Source organism: Camelus ferus, chromosome 8 (assembly GCF_009834535.1).
Source record: "Camelus ferus isolate YT-003-E chromosome 8, BCGSAC_Cfer_1.0, whole genome shotgun sequence".
NCBI lineage: Eukaryota > Metazoa > Chordata > Mammalia > Artiodactyla > Camelidae > Camelus > Camelus ferus.
The window spans coordinates 25,648,575-25,670,750 of record NC_045703.1 but is presented as its reverse complement, the minus strand read 5'-3'; the positions used below and the strand labels follow the sequence as shown (position 1 = coordinate 25,670,750).

The window sequence follows — 22,176 nt, the reverse complement described above, 5'->3', positions numbered from 1 at the left end:
GGTAGGCTTTTCATTGAGCTTCGCAACTGCCTGCGCCCCTTATAAAAGCCTGGCGTAGGGACTTACAGCGTCCCTCGGTGGGACAGGCTGAGGCCCTCCTGGAAAGCATTCAACCGTCAACATCGTCAACATCGTCAACATCACTGTCGGGTCAGAAGCTACTCTTCCTCGCCCCACCCCCTCCCAAGAGGGGGACCGGTCAGCTTTGAAGGGTCCGTGCATCTTTTTCTGCCCCTTCTGGGAAACGCTAGACAATCCCGGAATCCCAGGTCTCCAGGTCTGGCTCCCCTTCCTGGGTGTAGTGCGCTGGGCTCTGCCCACCTCCCCACGTGCCACACCAGCGTTCACCACTCACCTCCCCTTATCCCACTAGCCTCCAGCCCTGGCCCTTCAAAGCCCCTGCGAGTCCCGGGTAAGGCCGGACCGAGCCAGGCGGCCAGCGGGGCCGGGAGCTCTCCTCGCCGCGAGGCCGCACAAAGCGGGGAGAGCGGCGGCGGCGTGAGGCGCGCCCCCTCCCGCTAGCCGGTCGAGCGCGCGCCCGCCCCCTGTCCCCCGCCCCAGCCCCCGGAGCGCCATTCGCGGAACGGCTTACGCTAGTCGCCGGGCGTACGGCGCCCCAGCGGCCGGGGAGGTGCGCTGCCCGGCTCCCGTAAAGTTATTGTGAATGGGGAGCGGTGACGTCAGCCCCGAATGTCAACAATGTAGCGATTGAGAGTGTGGGCGTTCCGGGGAGAGCGCGAGCCGCGCGGCGCGGAGCAAACAGCGCCGAGCAGCCGCCGCCTCAGCAGCAGCAGCAGCAGCAGCGACCGTGCACGCCAGGGCTGCGGTCGCAGCAGCGCAAACGCGAGCGCCCGCCGCCGGCCTCGCCACCCCGCCTGCCCACTCCTACTGCCGCTGGGCTCTCGCTTTCTCCCCGGCCTCCCCTCAACCCTTCCCCTCCCCCTTCCCGGCATACTCGGGGGCTGGGAATGAGCTGCCATGTGATGAGCGTCCCCTCCGCGAGCTTTCGGTGACCCCCTATCCGCCGACCGCCGGGAGGGGGCTGCGGGCTGGGAGGACGCGGAGAAGAGGAGGCACAAACGGACGCAAAGTTCTCTGGCGAGGTGAGTCCCCGGCCGCGGGGCCCCGGCCCCGGCGGCGGGGCAAGTTGGCTGAGGGGAGCGAACGCGCGGGGCAGACGAAGAGGCGTGGGGAAGCGGCGCGGGAAGGCAGCCGCGGTCGCCGGCGCGCAGCCGCCCGCCGAGCGCCCTGCCCGCTTTTATGGCATTTTCTAGGAACGGGAAGGGGGTGGGAGCCGAGCCGGCGGACGCGCCGCGGGGACTGTGCGCTCTCTCGCCTGGCTGTTTACGGCGGGCGAGGCGGCATTGTATTTTGCTCGCGTCGACGGGTGTTTTGGAACAGCAGGGGGAGGAGGAGCAGAGGGTAATAAGTCAGGCAGGGGAGGGCGGGCTGGAGGGAGGCGCGCGTCCCCGCGAGCCGAAGCAGCTGTCAGACCCACGGCCCCGCGAGGCCCGGGCGCCCCGGCCCCCAGCCCGCGATCGCGGTGCCAGGCCGGGCGGCCTCCTCCCTGCCCGCGGCGTCCGCGCCCGGGGCTACTCCGCCAGGCTTTGCGCTCAGCTGTCAGTCGGATAGCTGGGGCCACCGCAACTGGCAGGGCATCAAAGCCCAAGTTTAGAGTCCCGAGAAGAGGCAGGCTGGGGGCTTGCGGTGTAGACCTCGGCTTCGCACTGGGTGGAATCCCTACTAGCCAATGACCCGGTTATTGGAATGCATCCCGGGGAGCTCGAGCTGAAGGGCTCGTGCCTTCAGAGAGGGAAACCTTGCACAAGATTCCTCATGAAATCAAAGTGCGAACACATATAACACACACCCTTTTCTCCCTGCCCACACTTCAGTCTTCAAACCCCAGAAACCACCTAGGAGAGTTTATTCAGGGGACACCTCTCCATCTCCCCTCGCCGAGGCGTCATGTGAGGTCTCTCAGTTCTCTCACGGGTGGGTGCTCAGGAGCCGAGCACCGGTGGAGAGGGAGGCGGGCGGCGCTCATGGACTACCCCAGCTGCCCGCGAGAGGGGACTCGAGTGAGCATCTCGGCGACCTCGGTCTGGCCGAGGATTTGCAGGAACTTGGACCGTGGGAGGAAGCGGGCAGGGCCTTGTGTATGTGTGTGAAAGGCGCCGCGCACCTTTAGCTTCGGGGGTCGTGAGTGCGCGGGGTATCCCCAGCACCCTCTCGCGTGTAGGCGAGTTTGGTAACTTGGGGGAAGTTCCGGCGCAGCCGCTGTCCAATGGTTTTGTTCTGGCGCCTCGCAATTTGCCTGTCGGGTCACCGCCGTCGCCAAGACCCGTGGCCCCTGGGAAACAAGAGAGGAGGGCGCCCCACCCCCGACTGAGCTGCAGACTCCGGGCGGCCTGGCGGGTGTCGAGACGCGGCGTTCCTCGGTTTTCATCTTCGCTGTCTAGTGCTGCAGTCTCTCTGTGTAAATTTCATCTGTTGCGTGTATTTAACTAAAAAGGGTAATTACTTCAGATAAAAATCCTTTCCTTCCTAGTGGGAACCTTGACGGAGATGATGCCTAATGAGATATTTTGCTTTTGTCTGTTTAGAGTAAAATTAGAGATGTTAACTCTGATAACGGTTTTCTCAGATCATTAAAATGTAACATGTAGGAAAGGCATGTCGAGCTGCGAAGGCTCTGGCTGACGTGAAGGAAGCTGTGCGGGAAAGGCTGCCACTCCTTCGGTGGAGAGGCTATTTTGGTAAGGCAGTGGCGTCTTGCTTAAAATGTGAGATTGCCCCACCCTGGTGCTCCGGCAGCTCGCAGCTCTCGAGTAAATGGCATTTTTCATTCTTACAGGTAATGATGAATGTAAGTCAAAATGACATCTTGTTAGAATTAGTCTTTTACTCTGGAAGAGAGATTGTTAAACAACAGTGTTGCATTCAGACTGCTCCCGTGAAAGGTCTGTCAACGTTTCCAGTATAATTTCAGTTTTTCAGGAGTTTATAATTTCACCACAAAACTTTGGCTGAAATGTTTTTCCTTTCTAGTGTTCTGCTTTAAAAGATGCATTGATTGCCCACTTCCATCCTATTTGTTCCTGAAACTTGAATATCATTCAAATGGCGTTACCAGAAATAGAAAACACAACCACGGAATGAAATACTTTTGTTAGAACATACTTTATTTGTGCCGAGGAATATTTTCCTTTAGGATTTTGGAAGGCTTTACGGTTTGCCATTTGGTAATTATAAAAGTGTTAATTCTTCTGGTATCTGTCAGTTCTGCAGGTGGATTGAAATGTCAGTTCATATCGTATATGCCAGGATTATATGGGAGAACATTCTCCTCCTATATATGTGTGTCTGAGCCCATAGCTAAATTAAATGCACGCCTGTTAGTTACTTGTCAGTTCTTTGTATGCTGAATGTGAGGATCTGCCATAGAGGAGAAGGGGTAAGGCAGAAAAGGAGGGAAGGAATCGGGGACCCCCTCCCTGCCCCCGGCACTTTTCAGTTTTACTAGTGCCTGGAAGGAAGCCATTTATTTATTTATTTATTTTCTCTTGAATTATGCTTTTGACTCAGTGTCTTCAGGCAAGTCCCTTCCAGTTACTCACCTCTGGCTGCTGTGTGAGGCGCTTAATTATTTGCAAACTACCTTGAAGTCCCTGGATGAAAGGCACTGCAGAAGTGCAAAGTATTGTTATTCAGATATGGAATTTAATGATCCATTACAGTTCATCAGGAAAATGTGCTTTGCAGTGATGGTGGGAAACGTTTCCACCTGATAGAGGGTAATAATAACTGCCTAAAAGTAGGTTCAGATTACAGATGAGACAATTAACTCTAGCCATGTGCTCTTCAATTTGTTGCAATTCATTTTGTGATCAAAGTGAGTTGCAGAGAGCCAGATGGTCAGGTTCACGTTCAAATCTCTCCCAGGCCAACCCTTCACTTCTGAGCCCACTGTCTCCACAGCCAACGGGGACTTATTCATTAGTGCTTGTGAGCTGTTCCTCAGAATTTGTGATCAGGGCTCCTGTGATGCCAACAAAAGGGCTCAGACCAATCTGTGTTGTTGGGAGCAGTTTAATTTTACTTGGATTAACCCGTGCTTAGTGTCTGTGCTATACATCCAGCCTTAACAAGGGAGAAGAGAGGTCCAAGTGGCCCTCTGGCTAGGCGGTGCTGGGTTCCACTGCTCTGCTTTCTGTATACCTCAGATTTCAGGGAGTACAGTGGCTTCTTACAAATGCTGGCTTGATTGCTGATGAATGACAGAGTATTCAGATAAATACCCTTCCTGTTTGGCTGAAGGATTGAGGAGCAGGACCAGTTTGGTGGCCATGTGACCTATGCTGTTGCACAGGGCCCCCTCCCCCGCTCAGAAGGCCCTCACACGTGGTTTTGTTTTCTGCTGTTGTCTTCTTGAAATCCTTAATAATTACTGACCATGGGGTCCTTCATTTCCATTTCTCACTGGTCCCTGCGAGGACAAGGCATAGAGTGGAGAGCCAGGCAATCACTACTGTGTCTCAGCAACTTGTCATCGACAGTTGCCAGGCAGGAAGGGGTGGGAGTACCTGCTTTGTGCTGCCACATCATCTGATTTTTTCAAGGGAAGCTGGATGTCAGGAATTTTATGTGGAATCCTCTAGTTTTTAAATATTAGCCCAAACATTTTTTTAAATGCTGGGTGGGAGCATGATAAGTGCTAGAGCTGGTCTGCAGGCTGTCTCCCACTCCTTAGGGGGCTAGAACATCTTATTATTTAATATTTCTGTATTTGGCTATTTTTCTAAAGGCTTGGCACATAGCAGACATTTTGTGAGTCCCCACCAAGTGAATGGTTAACAGTAATCAGGAAACTTGAAACATACAAGAAAAAAATCCCTCTAAATCAGAGAAAATTAACACGGGATTGATAGCTTTTTTTTTTTTTTTAACAGAGAATGCAACATGAAAAGCCTAAATGATTAATACCAAAGCCACAGTGTAATCCTCTGCAGGTAAATAATCCATTGCTTTTGGGCCACCTGCCCTCTATTTAGTTGTTATTGACCAGATAGGGTAACATAGCTATTTAATGCCTAAGGACCTCCATGGAATTTGACATTTGAGAAAGCCCACTAAAATAATAGCTGTGATTTATTGTATGTTCACCATGTGCCAGAGACAGTGCTAACTGCTTTCCCTGCACATAATCCCATTGACTCCCCAAGGCAACCCTATGAAGCAGGCATTGTGCCCATTCTACAGAAGAGGAAGGTTCTCATTTTATGTGAGAAAGAATTTAATCAGAATGCAATATGTGTTTTCCTGACAGTCTAAAGGTTATTTCCCCATCCTACATACACAATCCAGCCTTGAGTCAATGACTGGGGTAGGGGTCATAGCATAGAAGAACCCAGTCCCTACCCTCACAGACAAGGAACAGAGAACAATGCAAAATGCAATATATTTGTCAAAATCTGTGATTCAGACAGCAAACCCTTCCTCTGCCTCCCTGTCTCCTCCTTCCCTGTCTGGATGTTGAGGAGGCTCCAGTGACATATGACCCTATCAGAGGCACTAGCAGTTTAGAAGTCAGGGCTGGTTGCAAAAATTGGCATCACTCTGGAAAAGAAGATAAGCTTTTGGCAGAGCTGAAGCCGTGTTAGGGAAGGGAGCACCAAGGCCTTGGGAATGACAGAAAATCGCTCCTGTGTTGTCGGTGGCAGTGTATGACCCATTCCTGTCCCATTTAAAAACTTTATATAAATATTTACGAATTGTTCAAGTCCAAACCAAAACCTGCTTGAATTAAACATTTTGTAAACTCAAATTGACCAGAATATTATTCATCTTTTTTTTTTGGTCTGGGACAATATTTAATAGAAAAGTAGTTCTTTCTTTGTCAATTCAAGGGTTTTCCTTTTCCTTTTTCTCCTTTCTCTCTCTCCCCCTCTTTTTGGGGGGGGGGCTGGTTAATTTCAAATGTCAGTCTTCATAAAACTGAAACTTACTCTTACCATCAGCTTCCCGAAAGCTGGAAGTGTTCTCAGAATCACCAGTGTCCTTTTCAAGGACCATTTCTTTTCTGAAGACTACGGAAATTGAACCTTGTCCTACTAGTGGCACTACTTCAAAAATTAGGCAGGAACTTTGCCTTTGTTTTTCCTTGAGCTGTTTTTTTCCAAAGTAATAAATCTCCGCAATCTGAAAGCATTTCACGTACTTTTCACCCTAGTCATTGGAATTACAGCCAAAATGTCTCTCAGTCTTCCCCAGTGACCTCATAATCACCACTTCTCCAGCATATTCCCCTGGTTAACTTCTCTTTTGTTCCTCAGCCTGATAATAAATTGGCTTTTGGTGCTGAGAGCTGTGTCATTTTCCTCCCTGACCTTTTTGTTCCTCTCCTGATGGCCATAGGACACAGTGCTGATGCCCCTGAGAGCAGCCACCAGGTTCCCAGCTCTCATGCTTCTGTCAGCTTTCATCTTCTCCTTTCCCAAGCATTTAAATCCTCCACTTGCCAGTCCTCCCATACTTCTTGTGATTGTCACCATTTGTCCCCAAGTCTGCAGCCAGCATGTGGACAGACTCCAGGTTAATTGCAGAGGAGATCTTTTTGAGTTTCCAAGTCCATTGTCAATTCTAGTCTTGCATCATCCTTTTCTGTCTCCCTCACCACTTTTTGCAGCCACTTTCTGCAGATGCTTCCGGAGTTTTCCTCGGGACTATCTGTGTGTCTAACCCAAAGAAAGCTGAGAATTTCACTTCGGAGTTTAAAGCTGGGGGAGCCCAGCAGCATGATTATTCCCATTCTTACAATTCAGGAAACAAAGTGAAGGTGCTGCTCAACAAGTCTGCTTAGTCTCCCAGTATCCACAGATCATTGGCAGCTTTAATTTTCTTCCCGTCCTGTATTTGCCTAAGCAATGGGAGCTCATGGATGCCACAAAAGGGGCCAAGTGTCCAGAAATGCCATCCTTTAAAGGATGCTTCGTTCGTCCACCAAACAAACATATGCTGAGTATCACTCGCATGGAGGCGTGGTGCTCAGTGATGGTGGTGCTAGTGGGGAGGAAGCCCAGTCCTGGTGCTGTCCTCATCAAGCACACCATCTAGTGGGAGGGGGGACGTTTATCAGGCCGCCACAATGACTTACTGCATGCAGGTTCTGTGAAGGAACGATATTGCATGCACCAAACGATGTAACGGGGAAATTTGACCTGGTTGTGAGGTTGGAGCAGCCCTCCCCAAGGAACTGTGAAGTGAGCTGACATCAGGGCCTGTCTGAAAGTTGGGGCTGGCTCTTTCCCCCTAGTCTCCCCAGTCTATTAATTCACTACCCCCTGTAGCCCTTTGGAGTATTGCATAAACCATGATATAACTCTTGGGGCCATTTTGGCAAATAATGGTTCCTGTATACAGAGTCCAGAATTGATTTATTTACCTGTGTCTTTAGAACCTGATGAAGACAGAATTGTTACTTGCTAAGAATACTGTTCATTTCCATCCTTGGAAAATATACAAGTTAGCATTCTTATTTTGAACATGTGTTGGGTCATTTTGACCATATTTAAACTATTAAAAGCTACACAGACATGCCCTCCCAGTTGGCTGATATGTGTGGGACCCGGGCGAGGGTCTTTAGTGCAAATCTGAGTCTAGCTTGTCAGAAGCCCCTGCCTATCCCAGAGCAGGAAGGTGTACAGCCTCTGTATACTGAGAATGATTATTTAGACCATTCTTAGCACAATTTAGAAGTGTAAACAATGTCTACTTAAAATAAATTGACTTTACTATATGCTAAAACTCCTCTATTTTCTTTTTCTCTGATGATATCTAACCTGTGTTGGGAGCCTCATGTGTGTTACTCATATTAACTCATTTAATCCGTGTATCAACCCACAAGCAGGTGTGATCATTAGAAGCAGAGGCACAGATGTCACCCAGCTAATGAGTGGGAGAGCTGGGGTTGGAAACTCGGTTTTTGATGCTACAACTTGTTTTCTTAACCACTAAGCTGTTCCATACCCAGTTTTCCTTTTCACTCTCTGGCAGGTTTCAGAAGTGGAAATACAAGCCATCTCACTCTGAAATATTGGATATTTTATTGACATCTCTCTGAAAGATAGAATTGAAAAATAATTTCTCAGTGAACCTGAGTGAATCTGTCACTTGTCTTTCACATGACTCACTTTCTAATAATTGCATTCCTCAGTTCTAAGCATCCACTTGGGGATCAGAGTGTGGAAGTGATGACACGTAAAGACAAAGGAAGAACTAGACATAAAATGTGAATCCCATGACTCTGTTCCCAGGGTTTTCCTGTAACTCCTGTTTCTACCCTCTTGTTATGTGAAGAATTTGTTTTTAGCTTTTTTTTTTTTTTAATGAGGTAGGAAAAGGTGAAGGAAACTGTTCCTATAGTAGGTAGATGATTCTACTGAGGTGGAAGAATTTCATTCAGAACCAATTCCGTTAGAGCCCCTAATTAGAAATATTAGCTACTAGTAACAGATAAAAGCAGGTAACCTTTGCTCTCATTCTAGTCAATTTCAGGAAGAGATTGTCTTGCCAGATTAGCATGTTGTAACTCTCAACAGGAGATTTGAATGGTTTTAAAGGACTCCGCCAGGCAGTTGGTTTGGCAGTGATCCTGATCACCCCAGGTTTGCAGGTCACTATTTAGAATGCTGACTCAGCTCTACCATGGGCTGGACGTCCAAGTTGTGTCTTTAGTCAAGTGACATTATCGCTGGAGCTGCTGGAACGTTAAGTGTACACTTGAAGCTCAATTTGGGATATGATCAAGTGTATGAATGTACTGTGCTTATTTTTCAGTATTTTTTTCAAATTTTGGAGATGACTAAATGGGGAGATGCTTGGTGTGTCACTGTTGGAGCTTTTAAGTGATTAAAAAAATCAAGCAGATGAGTGCATAAAGATTTCTATGCAAACAATGATGAGCTTAAATTAAAGCTGCTGATTTAGTATGAGAATTACTTGCATTGATTTGTAGAACATCCGTATAGGTTCAAGATTCCATATTATGCAAATGAATGAGCCCTGGAGAGTCAAACTGTGAAAAAAAAATGAAATTAACTATAGAAGATATTATTACCCATTCAGCAAGAGGAAGATGTAGGCATACTTAGAGTTAACCCTTGCTTTTCAAGTATCTCCTTGAAAAGATCAGCATCAGGGGTGATGATCCTTGCTGCAGCTGTAAAGAAGCTGGGCAAAGCTTGTTCTCAGTTCTCCCAAGTGTCCCCTTTCTGTCCTGACTTCTGCGCTCTGTACTTTGCTGCCTTTAGGCCACCCAATGCCCTTAACAAGTCCCTCTCCTTCTCTTTCAAAACCAATCCTAGAAAAGGATTTTATGAAAACAGTTTTTACTAGGGTATAAATAATGGAGCATACATGGTGCATTACTTCTTTCTGAGGCATTGGCCTATTAATAGGAGACAAAGCCAAAGAGGTAAAACCCTAGAGATGGGACTAGTAGAATTTCATACACTGGTAACCTGGTGATGGGAGGAAATTTCTGAGTGAAGAGAGGGCTGTTTATAAATATAAGCCTGGAGACAGGGAATATGGACAAGCTGGTTAGAGCATACAAACCCCTGTGATGTTAAAAACATGAAGGGCAGATGATTTTTAATGTGGTACTACGTTTGTCAGCGAGCATCACCTTCCTCTTGCCAGACACGATCTGATCACACAAACCTGGGTAGCAAGATGGTGTGTTATTTGACATTTAAACAGAACTTCAGGGGAAAACCTCTTGGTCTATAATTAGGAATTTTTGTCAGTGAGTCAGTGGCAGTGAATCTGAAATGCTGTATTATCCTTAAATGTTGAATTTTAAAAGAAAAAAAAAAAAGCAGTGACACTCATTGGTCTCCCCATCCCAGTGTTTTATTGATAAAAATTGAGTTGATGAATTGATTTCAAAATTGGCATGCCTCATGCTATTATTAGTACGGTTAGTGGTGACATCTGGACATTTGGAGAGGCTGATTGATTAGTGAAGCCATGCTTTTTTTTTAGATAGAAGTGTTGCAGGCTGAATACCCAGTTGTGAAGGGTTTGAACTGCCTTCCATTTTACCCCTCCCCTGCGCAGACTCCAGCAACCATGCTATGTTGAGTTGATGGCGCCATCTAGTGCCAGTCAGTGGAACTGTCCTGCTGGACTCACTGTGAGGAGAGACGTCCTTTTCTTGGGGTGCGCTGTCTAGTGGGGAACTTCTCCCTAATTACTAATTTTCCCCTGTCTATTTAGTTTTGCCTCCTTGCCTTCCTCTCTCCCTGACTCTGTTTCTTTCAGTTCCCCTCTCTTGGGTATCCCCTTTTTGTAGACCTTCGTTTTTTCTCTTCCAAATCTTGATCGATTTTTTGTAGAAAAAAAGAATCAGTACTCACAACTGTTAAAGATTTTTTCTAATTTGATACGTTACGCCACAGTAAGAGAACTCCATGCATTTTAAACTGATATTAACCATTTAAGTCATATTAGAGAACGAGAGTGAAACTAGACCAAGTCCAAAAGTCTCATCTAGAAGACTGTCCTCTCATCTTCCTCTAATTAGACGCTTCCTCACACAGTCAATCAGGAATGTTTGCTTTAGTTTCTGATTGGCTTTGGAAGTATTGTTATAGTGTTGTTTTCTCTTTTTAAACTACACATTTAACCTCTCTCTCACGTTTTAAATTTGAGACAACTTGCATGGACGATCCTGGAACACTGTCTCACAGACATGACATTGTTTCTGTGGGAAAATGTGTTCTAAGTTCCAGACAAGCCGTTTTCTTGTACAGTTTTGGATCCGGTATTAAATGAAAGAAGAGAGATGAAAAAAGTGTAGGACCCAACCTGAGATGTGATTACTCCATAACGTTTGTGGGATCTGAATTAGTGTATAAGTTTAAGTCTCCCACATCAAACGATACATTTTAAATTTCCACTTATGTTAAGCATCTCGATATTGTGGGTTTGAAAGTAAGTCCCCTCTGAAAAACAGGAACTGTGCTTGTCTGTTACCAGTTTTTGTGGTCGATAGGGCAACTATTATGATTTTTTTTCAGAAGGGAGGAAAAGCAGTTAAATCCAGTTAAAATTAAAACCGGTTAAAATTAACTGGCTCGTGAGATTTGAATGCAGCTGTGCCACACATCACCACACGGAGAGAGAGTTGTTTATTACCACTATTCACTATTATTAGTTGTTACCCCTGCTTTTTGAGCAGTGGCATAGATTATGTCTATTTGGGGTTTCACCTTGGAAAATAGGAACTGCGAGTGTAGAGAGGTTCCTGTTTGCCAATTTGCATGTACCTTGTTTTTGTTTTTGCCGGGTAGGTGTGTGCACCTTATGTATGCGCGAGTAATTTAGCATGTCAGCAGTTTCCTACCAGAAGCCAGTGCTGACTCATGCAGCTGTTACAGCCCTCAGCTGGCCCCACCGCCCCAGCGCGCCTTGGAGAGCACCTCGGCCACTTAGCTGCTGGAAGGCTATTTTCAGATCTGTGGTCACTGCCCAGCTGGGTTCCCTTCTCCCTCCAGCAACCAAACACAGCCTTTGGTTGCTAGGTAAGAAACTGGGCATATTTTTACCTTTGCAGAGACTGCCCAAGAATCACAGCATTTCTGGGGAAGCCCATGGGAAGGTCGATTTTTGCTCCATTTTAATTTTCTGGGACCCTATGGGGAGAGAGAAAGGATGAGAGTAAGGGATGGGCTACACTGCTATTTCCTCCTCAGCACCTGAAGGAACTTTCCTGAACATTTAACTGAGGCTTTCCTGGTGTAACCTGGACCTGACCCACTTCTCCCTGCTCCCAGGGCAGCAGGGGAGCGGGTGCCCGGGGGCCAGCCCCACGTTGTTTTGTGCAGTTCAAGTCCTTAAATAATGACAGGTTTTGTTTATATCTGTTGCATGTTATTAAGGTTAAAAAAAAAAAAAAAGAAACCTGACCTCAGGTCATTTTAAAGCCAGCATGTGTTTTCAGAAATGGTTTCACTGTTTGTTTTTGGAGCTCAGTTCTGCTTATTTTCATCAGAAAGTGAAAATGTTTTTTTTTTTAAGGTTTATAAATAAACTTCCTTTTGTAGATACAAATTGATCGGATCATCCTAAACTGTCTTGAGAAGGATGATTAAAGTGAGATCAGCTGGGGAAAGGAAGGCTTTGCACCCCTTTGAGGAGTTCACTCTTTTTTTCTTAGCTTCAATAAGCATTCTGAAGCAGCTTTGACCAGTAATAAAGAAAAAGCCAAGCCACAGTGACTGTGTGTAACATGATGTTGATGGAAGTTCTTGGTTTCCGCCGATACAAATGACTCATCAGTATCAATAGAATTGTGACTTCTAATAATAACACAGTGCAAGACCTTCAAAACATGTGGTTTTAAGCCCTAGCTGTTAGTGAAAGGTTGGAAAATATTAGTTTGAGCTTTTTTTTTTTTTTCTGATCTCTTAATTTCACCCAAGTATAAAGTTGTTTTTTGTAGGTGTGATGATCACACTATTGTTTTTTCATCTTACTGTTTTTAGTTTCGTTATGACCAAGTTGCCAAACTCAGATCATTTCATCGTTTAGAAATCTGTGCAGTAAGCATCTCCTGTCGGGGCTGTGTTTTGAGGGAAATGTGGCTGAAAAGCAAATCCTCCCTAAACAGAAAGGAAAAAACTGGTCCAGGCTACGGTCCACCAAGCTGCTCACCTCCTACACAGCGTCTATTGTGGACAGCTGTGGTACTGCTGACTAGCCTATTGCCCTGTGAGTCATTGTCAGAGGATTCCAAGAGGAAGGGTAACAGAAAATGCGAGTCAGAGGAAACGGCCGAGTGGAGAAGGAGCAGTTATCACAGGAAGTTATCACAGGCAGTGCCCCATTTCCATGGCTGAGAGGCTGCCTGGAGACCCCAAGTGTCGCAGGCAGTTTAGGTGTATGTTTGTATGTTGCAGGCTATTAATGGGAATATTCTTGTATTGTTGTTTAGTTTTGGTTTGTTTTGTCTGCAGTATGGCCAGACCATCAGAGATCACTGTCTTAGCTCTGTACCACCAAGGTCTTACCTGAGACCCTTTCCTTTTTGCATCCTAGAGTGAAAGCAGCTGACTTTCTGGAATATGAGACCAGCATCAACATTTACGTTTATACAGTTTTTTCTTTCTATATGCTTCATCTTTAGAAATGTGCCATCATTGGTTTCCTAGCTACTAGAGCCAGTGGCCTTTGTGCCTCGCATGCGATGTAAGCCTTGATCTGGGAAATAAATGCTTTGAGGGGAAAGTGCAAAATGAGGATTTCATTAGTTGAGATTGTGTGTCAGTCTTGCCTCGTCCACACTGTGTTTTAGATGGATATTTTTGTTGCTGTTGTTTCCCGCCATCTTCTCAGCATTTTGGGTTTTTAATATTTATACCTCCCTGTTCCTCTTTTTACCATCTTGCAGCCCAGTAGAGTTTCCTTTCTGGGCCCTTTTTCTTTCCCTCTTTTGGCAAGTCTTTGCATTTCTTTCTCTGTGTGAACGCTCACCTCTTCTCATTTGTTCTTGTGGATTCTGTTGGCTTCTGCCTGCGTGCCCACGCCCTGTCTCACACTGTTCTTGGACAGACCCAGGCCCGTGCACACATATGCACATCCTCTGTGTACATGTGTGCACACCCGCGAGAACACATGTGCACCCACACGGGGCCCCTCCCTGACCCCGGTCTCTTGCTCGTGTTGTCATCCCTGCCAGCGGCTGGTTTCTGGGAGGGGTCGTTCAGGCGAGAAGGAAGTTGGAAGGGGAGCCTGAACTGGCTTCCTGCCTGTGTCTAAGAATGCAGCTTGGGAAGGAAGCTGGGTTCTGAGGAACTGGGAAAAAGCCCACAGGAGGCCCCAGCGTCAGCGGCCAGGGAGGAGCTAGGCCTGGGCTCAGGGAAAGCAACTAAGGAGGACAAGGTGTGGAGATGGCCCTATTACCCACGTTAAGTTGGAGAATACGCACCTGCCACCCTGCCGTGGCGTCAGAAATGCCTCTGGACAGGGTAGGGTGGACGAGGAGAATTGGAGGAGGAGGAGCTCAGAGCTCCGAGTGTGAAGGACGATGGCGACCTTTGAATTGTCTTCTGGCTGTTAAAGTGCTCACACGGCCTGGTCGGCCTCGGGTAGCGGGTAGGAGACCCCGCGGATGCCCAGTCTAAGCCCCGCGGCCTCGGGCCCCTCCCGCCCCCTCAGAGAGGCCTTCCCTGACCCTGTGGAGTGCGGGGACCATCCCCTTTCCCAGGTGCCCCAACCCGACTCCTCTCCTTCCTTTTCTCTGTCTCTTATCACCCTCTGACTTCCTGTATGTGTTGCTTGCTTGTCCATCTGTCCCCCTCCCTATGACATCAGCTCCAGGACTCAGCGGTCCTTGCCTCCTTTGGTCACTGTGGAAGTCCAAGAGCCTGGAAAAGTGTCTGGCACTAAGGCGCTGCTCATTAAATATGTATTTGCTGAATGAATGAGTGAATGGACTTGTTGACTCTCCCTTAGAAATCACCTATGGAGGGTAGGGAATAGCTCAGTTGTGGAGCATATGCATAGCATGCATGAGGTCCTGGGTTCAATCCCCATTGCCTTCATTAAAAAAAAAAATTTAAAAAAGGAAAAACAAACAACATAAATCACCGATGGCTTCTTGCTGCTCACAGGAAAAGTCCAGACTCCTTGGCAGAGCCTTTAAAGCTCCCTATAACTTGTTCCCTCTCTAGCATTTCAGATAGATTTTTTTAAAAATGAAGTATAGTCAGTTTACAATGTTGTGTTAGTTTCTGGTATACAGCTTAGTGATTCAGTTACATATATATGTATTCCTTTTCATATTCTTTTTCATTATAGGTTATTACAAGGTATCGAATATAGTTCCTTGTGCTATATACTGTAGGACCTTGCTGTTCATCTTTTTACATACAGTAGTTTATACCTGCTAATCCTAAACTCCTAATTAATCCCTCCCCCACCCCCTTTCCACATTGATAACCATATGTTTGTTTTCTATGTCTGTGAGTCTGTTTCTATTTTGTAAATAAGTTCACTTGTGTCATTTTTTAAGATTCCACAGGTATGTGATACCATATATTTGTCTCTCTTTCTGGTTTGCTTTACTTAGTATGACAATCTCTAGGTCCATCCATGCTGCTGCAAAGAACATTATTTAATTCTTTTTATGGCTGAGTAGTATTTCATTGTACACATATATATCACAATTTCTTTAACCAGTCACATTTCAGATAGATTTTTCACCAGTGATTTCTTCTCACTGAACCTTCATTAAATATCTCTCGAACTAATTTATGTTTTTATTTTGCACAGCTTCCTAAGGTCTGAGTTATATACGTTGGCTCTGAAGTTCTTTCACTTGTCCTAAAATTATTTCTTGCACAGATTAGTCATTACTTACTGAGGACTTGCTCCCTACAGGGAACTCTGTTAGGCCTGGGATATGGTGTGGGGAATATAGTATCAGTCTAAAGCATGGCCCCCGGCTGTAGGGAAGTTGATGCTTTATCTTGGAGATGACACATCTAAGCATGAAGCATTTGAAATGTAGTACATGGTGTTAGTGATCAAGGGCCAGGATGAATAGTAAAGATAAGTGTGGCAGGAGTTGGGAGAAAAGAGAATCAGCAAAGATTGGAGGACAGGGAAGCCTTAAAAAGAGGAGTTGGATCTGTATATGTCCTCAAAATATTGTGAGATTTGCTCAAATGGTCCTTAATTCCCTAGCTGATACCCTTTGAGATTTTGTGGATGTCAGATTCCTCAGCTTTATTGTTGCATATCATTCATTGTCAGTAGCCTGTCCCTTTCTTGGCTATTCCCAAATTAGACCTTCTTAAGATGTAATTAATGGAGGGATATGAAGGATTCTAAGTTCAGACCTAGGAAATTCTTATATATAAGCACAAAAAGCTTAAAATGTGTGAGGAATCCTTTGTTTTTACTGTTTGAAAAAAAAAAAAAAGATGAATAGAACTTCTGATCATTAAAACGCGAGGAGTGAGAAGACAAGCCCAACATGGCTGATGGTCTTTGTGGGACATACATGGTTCTGGACCAGCACATGCAAAGCACACATAAATCAATAAGAAAAAGGCAGGCAACCCAATAGAAAAAATTATGCTGTACATTCTTAAACAAGCACTTCACAAAAGAAATCTGAATGGCTAGTTTAATAATCAAACACATGCAAGTTGAAGTCATAGTAATATACCATACATAGTCTCTGGATTGGCAGACTTTTAAAAATCTGACAATCCATGTGTTGATGAGGACGCAGATAAATGGGAGTTCTTGTATGTAGTTGGTAGGAGTATAACTTGATACAATTGCATTGGAAAACAATATATTACCTAACCAAGTTCAACCTGTTAATAATTTACAATCCAACAATCTTACTCCTAGATATACATTTAGGAACAATTTTTACTCATATGCTTCAAGAAACAGGGACAGGATGTTCAAAGAAACATTGTTTATAAGAGCAAAATTTGGAAACGACCCAAGTACTCATTAACACTGTACTGAATCAACACGCTTTTCTGTACTTATACACTGGGATGTTATTCCACAATGAAAAATGAATTAATAACATCACATAGAGGAGGCTTTGGAGAGGCTGCATGCTTTGTGGTTAAGAAAAAGGATTCTGCCTGGGTGCAGAAGCCAGTTCTGCCACTTAATTTTGGGACTTTGGGCAAGTTTCTTAACCTCCCTCTACACTGGGGAAAATCATTGCATCTACCTGATAGGGTTGTTAGAAGGATTAAATGAATTGATATTGGTGACATCCTTAGGAGAGTGACTGGCATGTGATAAACACATTAAAACTCATGCATCCATATGGATGAATCTTAAAAATATAATGTTGAATGAAAGAAGCAAGACACAAAATATATACAGAATTCCATTTATGTGAAGTTCAAAGGCACACAAAACTAAATATATTGTTCAGGGGTGTATATATAGAAGTTAAAACTATAAAGAAAATTAAGGGAATGCTTACCACCAAAAAAATCAGTATAACAGTTACCTCCAGAGGTGATGGAGGGGAATGTGATGGGGAAGGGACTCTTTGGGGTCTTCCAAGGTCTCCATGATGTTTTATTTCACAGTCCAAATAGTGGTTCCAAGGACATTCTTTCTAAATAATTTTTAAAATTGTATTTGTTTTTTTGCATATGTTTATATAGGTTACATATTAGATAAGAAATTTTTAAATGGATTTTGTGAGTTGTTATTTTCTGAAAATATTTCTGATTTGATCTGTTATTTTAAAATTACTGCAGAAAATGTCAAGCCCAGAGTAGCAAGATGACATTTAATAGGGATGAATGTAAATTCCTACTTTTGGGTTAAAAAAAAAAAAACAACCTGCTCAAGTACAGAATTTGCCCACCTGCTTGGTACCAGTTCCTGTACAAGATTGTGAGCCACAAGTGCAGTGTGATCTTTGGTTCTTCAAGAAAGTTCACATCTGTAGAGCCACGTTCAGTGAGCCGTCCCATTTAGAAGGGGCAGCGCAGCGATCTTGCTCATCTGTTCCCAGGCCTGGCTGTCCCATGTACGGAGCTTTTACTTTTGTGTATTTTTGTTATCTATTGGAGGGCAGCTTATATCAATTAAAATGTAATAATTCTTTTCTTTCTAATACATAGGACTGACTTCTTATTTTTAAATTATGCTGTCTTCAAATTTTTTCTTTAAAATTTCTTGAGTGGATTAAGGTTCTGAATACCTGTGAAGAATACTCAAATGAGGCATTTAAGTAATAAAAATATCTAATATGTTGATTTTATGTTTACCCCCCCTTTTTTTTTACTTGTACATATTCTGTATTTTGGCCTTGTGGAAACCTTTGAACCTGAGGATTATAGTGATTCTCCACACAGGGCCCCTTATCTTTTAGATTCTAGATCTGAGATCAGGCAAGTAAAATAGCTTTATTTTTTCCTTTCGAAAGGGCATGACTAACTTAAGCATATCTCTTTTTTTTTTTCCTTAAAGAGTTTGCTAGTCATCCTTTTAACTGGTGAAGTTCAGGTGGAATCCATGATTCATTTTGTCCTTTTCCCTTTATGTAATTAGTCATTTATTCTTTGGATGTCCATAGTAAAACTAATACTTGACACGATTGTCATAAGATTCCAAACTAAAGAAGTTCTTAAATGACTTACAATCAGATATAAAGATACTTCACTGTGTGGCAAAAATGAATGGGGAAAACTTCTCACGAATAAAAGATGTTCTTTAAGTCCGTGTAACCTGAGTTATTTGGTTTAAGCACATATTTCCAGATCTATTGTCTTTTGGCTTCTCGGACAAAGAAACTATACTCTTTGATCATTGGCTTAGATAATATTTGGTGTGTATGTCATCAAGATGAGGGAATGTATGACAAATGGCCTTACAAAACGTGACGTGCTGCAGACATTGCAATAACTTTTCTGCATTATAATTGCTTTAATTTTAATTTAGGAAGATTTCCCCTCCCTTTATAGGACTGACTTAAACAAAATCTATATTCCATCTTAGTGTGATTCTTCTAGTTTTGATTTCTTTATCCATAAATGATTGTGAACAAATGTCACCACACACTATCATATTAGTAACTGGCTGTGAGGTGGAAGGCTAGACCTTTTCCTACCAGCTTGCTTGCTTGTTTTATACACTCATTCATTTATTCATTCATCGTGAGTATGTATACTGAGCACTTCCTGTGTGCAGAACTCTGGGCTGAGTGCTCTGGGAAGGATGTAAAATGAATAAGAGGGTCCCAGTCCAAAATATTTTATAATTTATAAATTTATTTTTAATAATTATAGCAATAAACCTTACTGAGTTTTAGGTTATAACACCATTTTAAATACTGAGTAGATACAAGGTTGATGATGAAATTAGTAGCTGTTAAAAATACAATTATCTGAAGTGTATTCTTCAGTTTTTTAAGAGCAAGGTTTAGGAAGGTTAGGACTGCATATCCCTTTGAGTTTACCTGACCTTAGTGTTTTTTCAGAATGCTTTGAAGTCACATATTCCAGTCTACTCTGTGCTATTCAGTAGAGTAGCCACTAGCTACATGTGGCTTTGAACACTTGAAGTGTGGCTAGTCCAAAATGAGATGTGCTGTGAGTGTAAAATATACACTGGATCTCAAAGATTTAGTATACAAAAAAGGACACAAGATCTCTTTAATGATTTTTATGTGGTCACATGCTGAAATGATAATATTTTACAATAGGTTAAGTAAAAGTATTGATTTTACCTATTTCTTTTTATCTTTTTTTAACGTAGCTACTAGAAAATTTTAAGTTACATATGTGGTTCACGTTGTAACTCTGTTTGTAAGTCTAGACTCTAAAGTGTAGAATGATTAAGCGCTCTCAGAGAAAAGAAGGGCAGAGCTTAACAGAGAGTTTCAGGGATGAGATGCCACCGACAGAATCGCCTTACTCAACGAAGAAATCCCAGTCTGCACCTTTGCCCTACTTTCAGAGATGCATGCTTTCCTGAACACACAAAGCATTCAGAGCACTGGTGTAGCAAGGATTTATTTAATATCTACAATGTACAGAGCATCGAGGGGGATTAAAATAAATATCACTCAGGTCTCTGCCTTTAGGAAAAAATACAGCCTACTGGGGAGGCAGAATATGAGCACATGATTGATTAAATCATGGTCTGAGAGACAAATAGCTAGCTGTTCAATGCTCTGATCCAAGACCTATGGCAAACAGATGGTAGAGGCACTAAATGGAAAAGCAAAGAAAGGTCACCGTGGCCAGGAGGGGTGTCCCACAGGAGGAACACCTTGACCAGGAACTCAAGAGTGCGTAAAATTCCGATGGGCAGAGGGAAAAGGGCATGGCCATGTAGCAAGGGGGTAGACTGGGAAATTCTTTATATGGCAAAATTGGTAATACTGTATTACTGGTTTACATTTATACTTAACATTTGTATACAGCCCTGTAACTGAAGGAATTCTTGGATAAGTACAGTATCAATTAATATATCAGGCAACCGTGATAAACATTTGCATGTCTTTTCTCTCTCTCTCTTTTTTTTTTAGCTAAAAGTACACTGTTACGTCACTTTATCTTTGCTGTTGGTTCCATTTTATATAAGTAGAAGGTGGAAAAGCCAAGATTGCATAATGAATGGTAAAATTGTGAATTTGAATTCCGCTCTTAAGCTCAGTTTTACTATGCCGAGCCATTCTTAATTTTCATACCTCTAACTCTCTTTCTTGAGAGAAGCTAATTTTACTTTATTAGACTTCTCAATTCAATTGTATTATATACTGAGAAAAGTACACATGTCACATACTATCATCATACTGATGAATTTTCATGATGTCAACACTGATATAACCAACTCCCAGATTAAGACACAACATGACCAGAAATCTCGGATGGTCCCTTTTAGTACCTCCCCAACCCATGGTAGTCACTACTCTGACTTTTAAAAGCGTAGATTTGTTTTGCCTGTTTTTGAACTTTATATAAATGGAATCAAATGGCATGTACTATTTTGTGTCTGGCTTCTTTCGTTCAATAATATGTTTGTGAAATCCATTAGTATTTTTGCATAGAATGGTCGATTTTTAAATTCTCGGTGCTATATAGTATTCCATCATGTGACCATACCACTGTTGGTCTATTTGTGTAGCGTTCAGTTTTCTGGCCACTATGAATCGCAGCACTGCTGTTGAACATTCCCGTACAAATCTTTGGGTGAACACGTCATGCGTTTCTGTTGGGCATTTATATAGGAGTAGAGCTGCAAAAGCAGCTTAATTGCTGAATTATCATGTAAATGAGGCTGAGATTCGGCTTTGTGATACTCTTTTGAAGAAAAGTAAAAACTATAAACTTTTGATACCTCAAATACTGTTTCTAAATAAGTATCAAGACAGCCTTTACAAAAGGGTCTAAGGTGGCAGAATTTTTCTGCCTTAACATTTTTGGAAGGAAGAACGAAGAGGAAATAGTAAACTCTTACCTCTCAAAAGAGTTTGCAAGGGGTAAGATATTGAAATGCTGAATTTGTATCACTAAGTTTTCTCTTGCATGATACTTTTTTTTTTTCCTCTAAGAGACATTCTGGCAGGTGAATAGTAGATAATTAAGATGAGATTGTTACCAGGACACCATTTTCCTAGGGTATGATGAGGAATGAGGGGGTGAGTTTATTGGGGGATAAGGAATTGGAGGTAAGGGTCAACGGTAGGAAGTTACAACCCACAATCTATAGTGAAAGCTACAGTTCTCAAAACTTCCTTGAACTCTCCTGCATCCCTCTCTCTTTTGTTTAGGGAGGCTGGCAGTTGAATTTGCATTCTTACATAGAAAGCAATTACAAATTCCCTAACTTGTTTTTTGAAAAAAATTATTAAGGCAGACATTTATATCCAGAGGCACCCTGTGTGAAGGAAATGTAGTTCTAGGATTTGCCAACACAGAAGATTCGGTGTCTTACCTTTGCAGCTTATTGTCATTAATGATGATCATTTAAAGATGTGTGTTTTATATTTAGGTTGACAAGGTTGTCGAACTTAAGCAGACTGGACAGAGGAAGAAATCCTCCAGTTTCTCTGTGCTCTGACTCAGGGTGGCCCTGGGCAAGTTACATAAGAAATGGAAACGTGGCCTCAATGGACAAAGAATGTTGTTGCTATTATTAATGGTAACTTAAAATTACTTTCAAGTGGAGAATAGGATATTAATCTAGGACATAACTCTCATAGACTAAAAGTTTTGTACATGTGTTGTGGTGGACTTCTCTTGCATTATAGAAAGTCCCTCATTGCCATTGTGATGTCAGCAAAAGGCGATTACTTCAGCCTCCAAATACTGGGTGTATTTTGGATTATGGGTCTATGTTTAAAAGTGACATTTTCCTTTAAAGCCCACTGGTGATTTCTTTAGGATTATACGCTGTGGGTCAAAATTTGAGTTTATTCAATTTTTCGTCTCGCCTTCCAAGTTGAATATAAAATGAGAGTATGATGGGAGAATCAAATTATTTTCAAGTCCTATTTGAAGAGCAGGTGTGTTCTCTCATGATGTACAGTTCAGGTGCATTTTAATTTAACTGCTTAAAATGGTGATTAAAAGTTATTCAAGTGGAACAAAGCAAAGTTTTAAAGAA

At 43.3% G+C, this 22,176-nt stretch overlaps 1 protein-coding gene across 3 annotated transcripts in view; it reads left to right on the top strand.

The window, feature by feature from the left end:
* Positions 1-973: 973 nt before the first annotated feature.
* The window catches only part of BACH2 (BTB domain and CNC homolog 2), a 322,272-nt gene continuing 301,069 nt past the window's right edge, over positions 974-22,176 (top strand). The window contains exon 1 of one of the 3 annotated variants that reach the window (XM_032484598.1): positions 974-1,103. The gene's annotated coding sequence lies outside the window, so the exon portion shown is untranslated. Of the gene's footprint in view, positions 1,104-2,401; positions 2,517-22,176 lie in introns of those variants that run through there. The other 2 variants (XM_032484601.1, XM_032484600.1) reach the window with 2 other exon arrangements.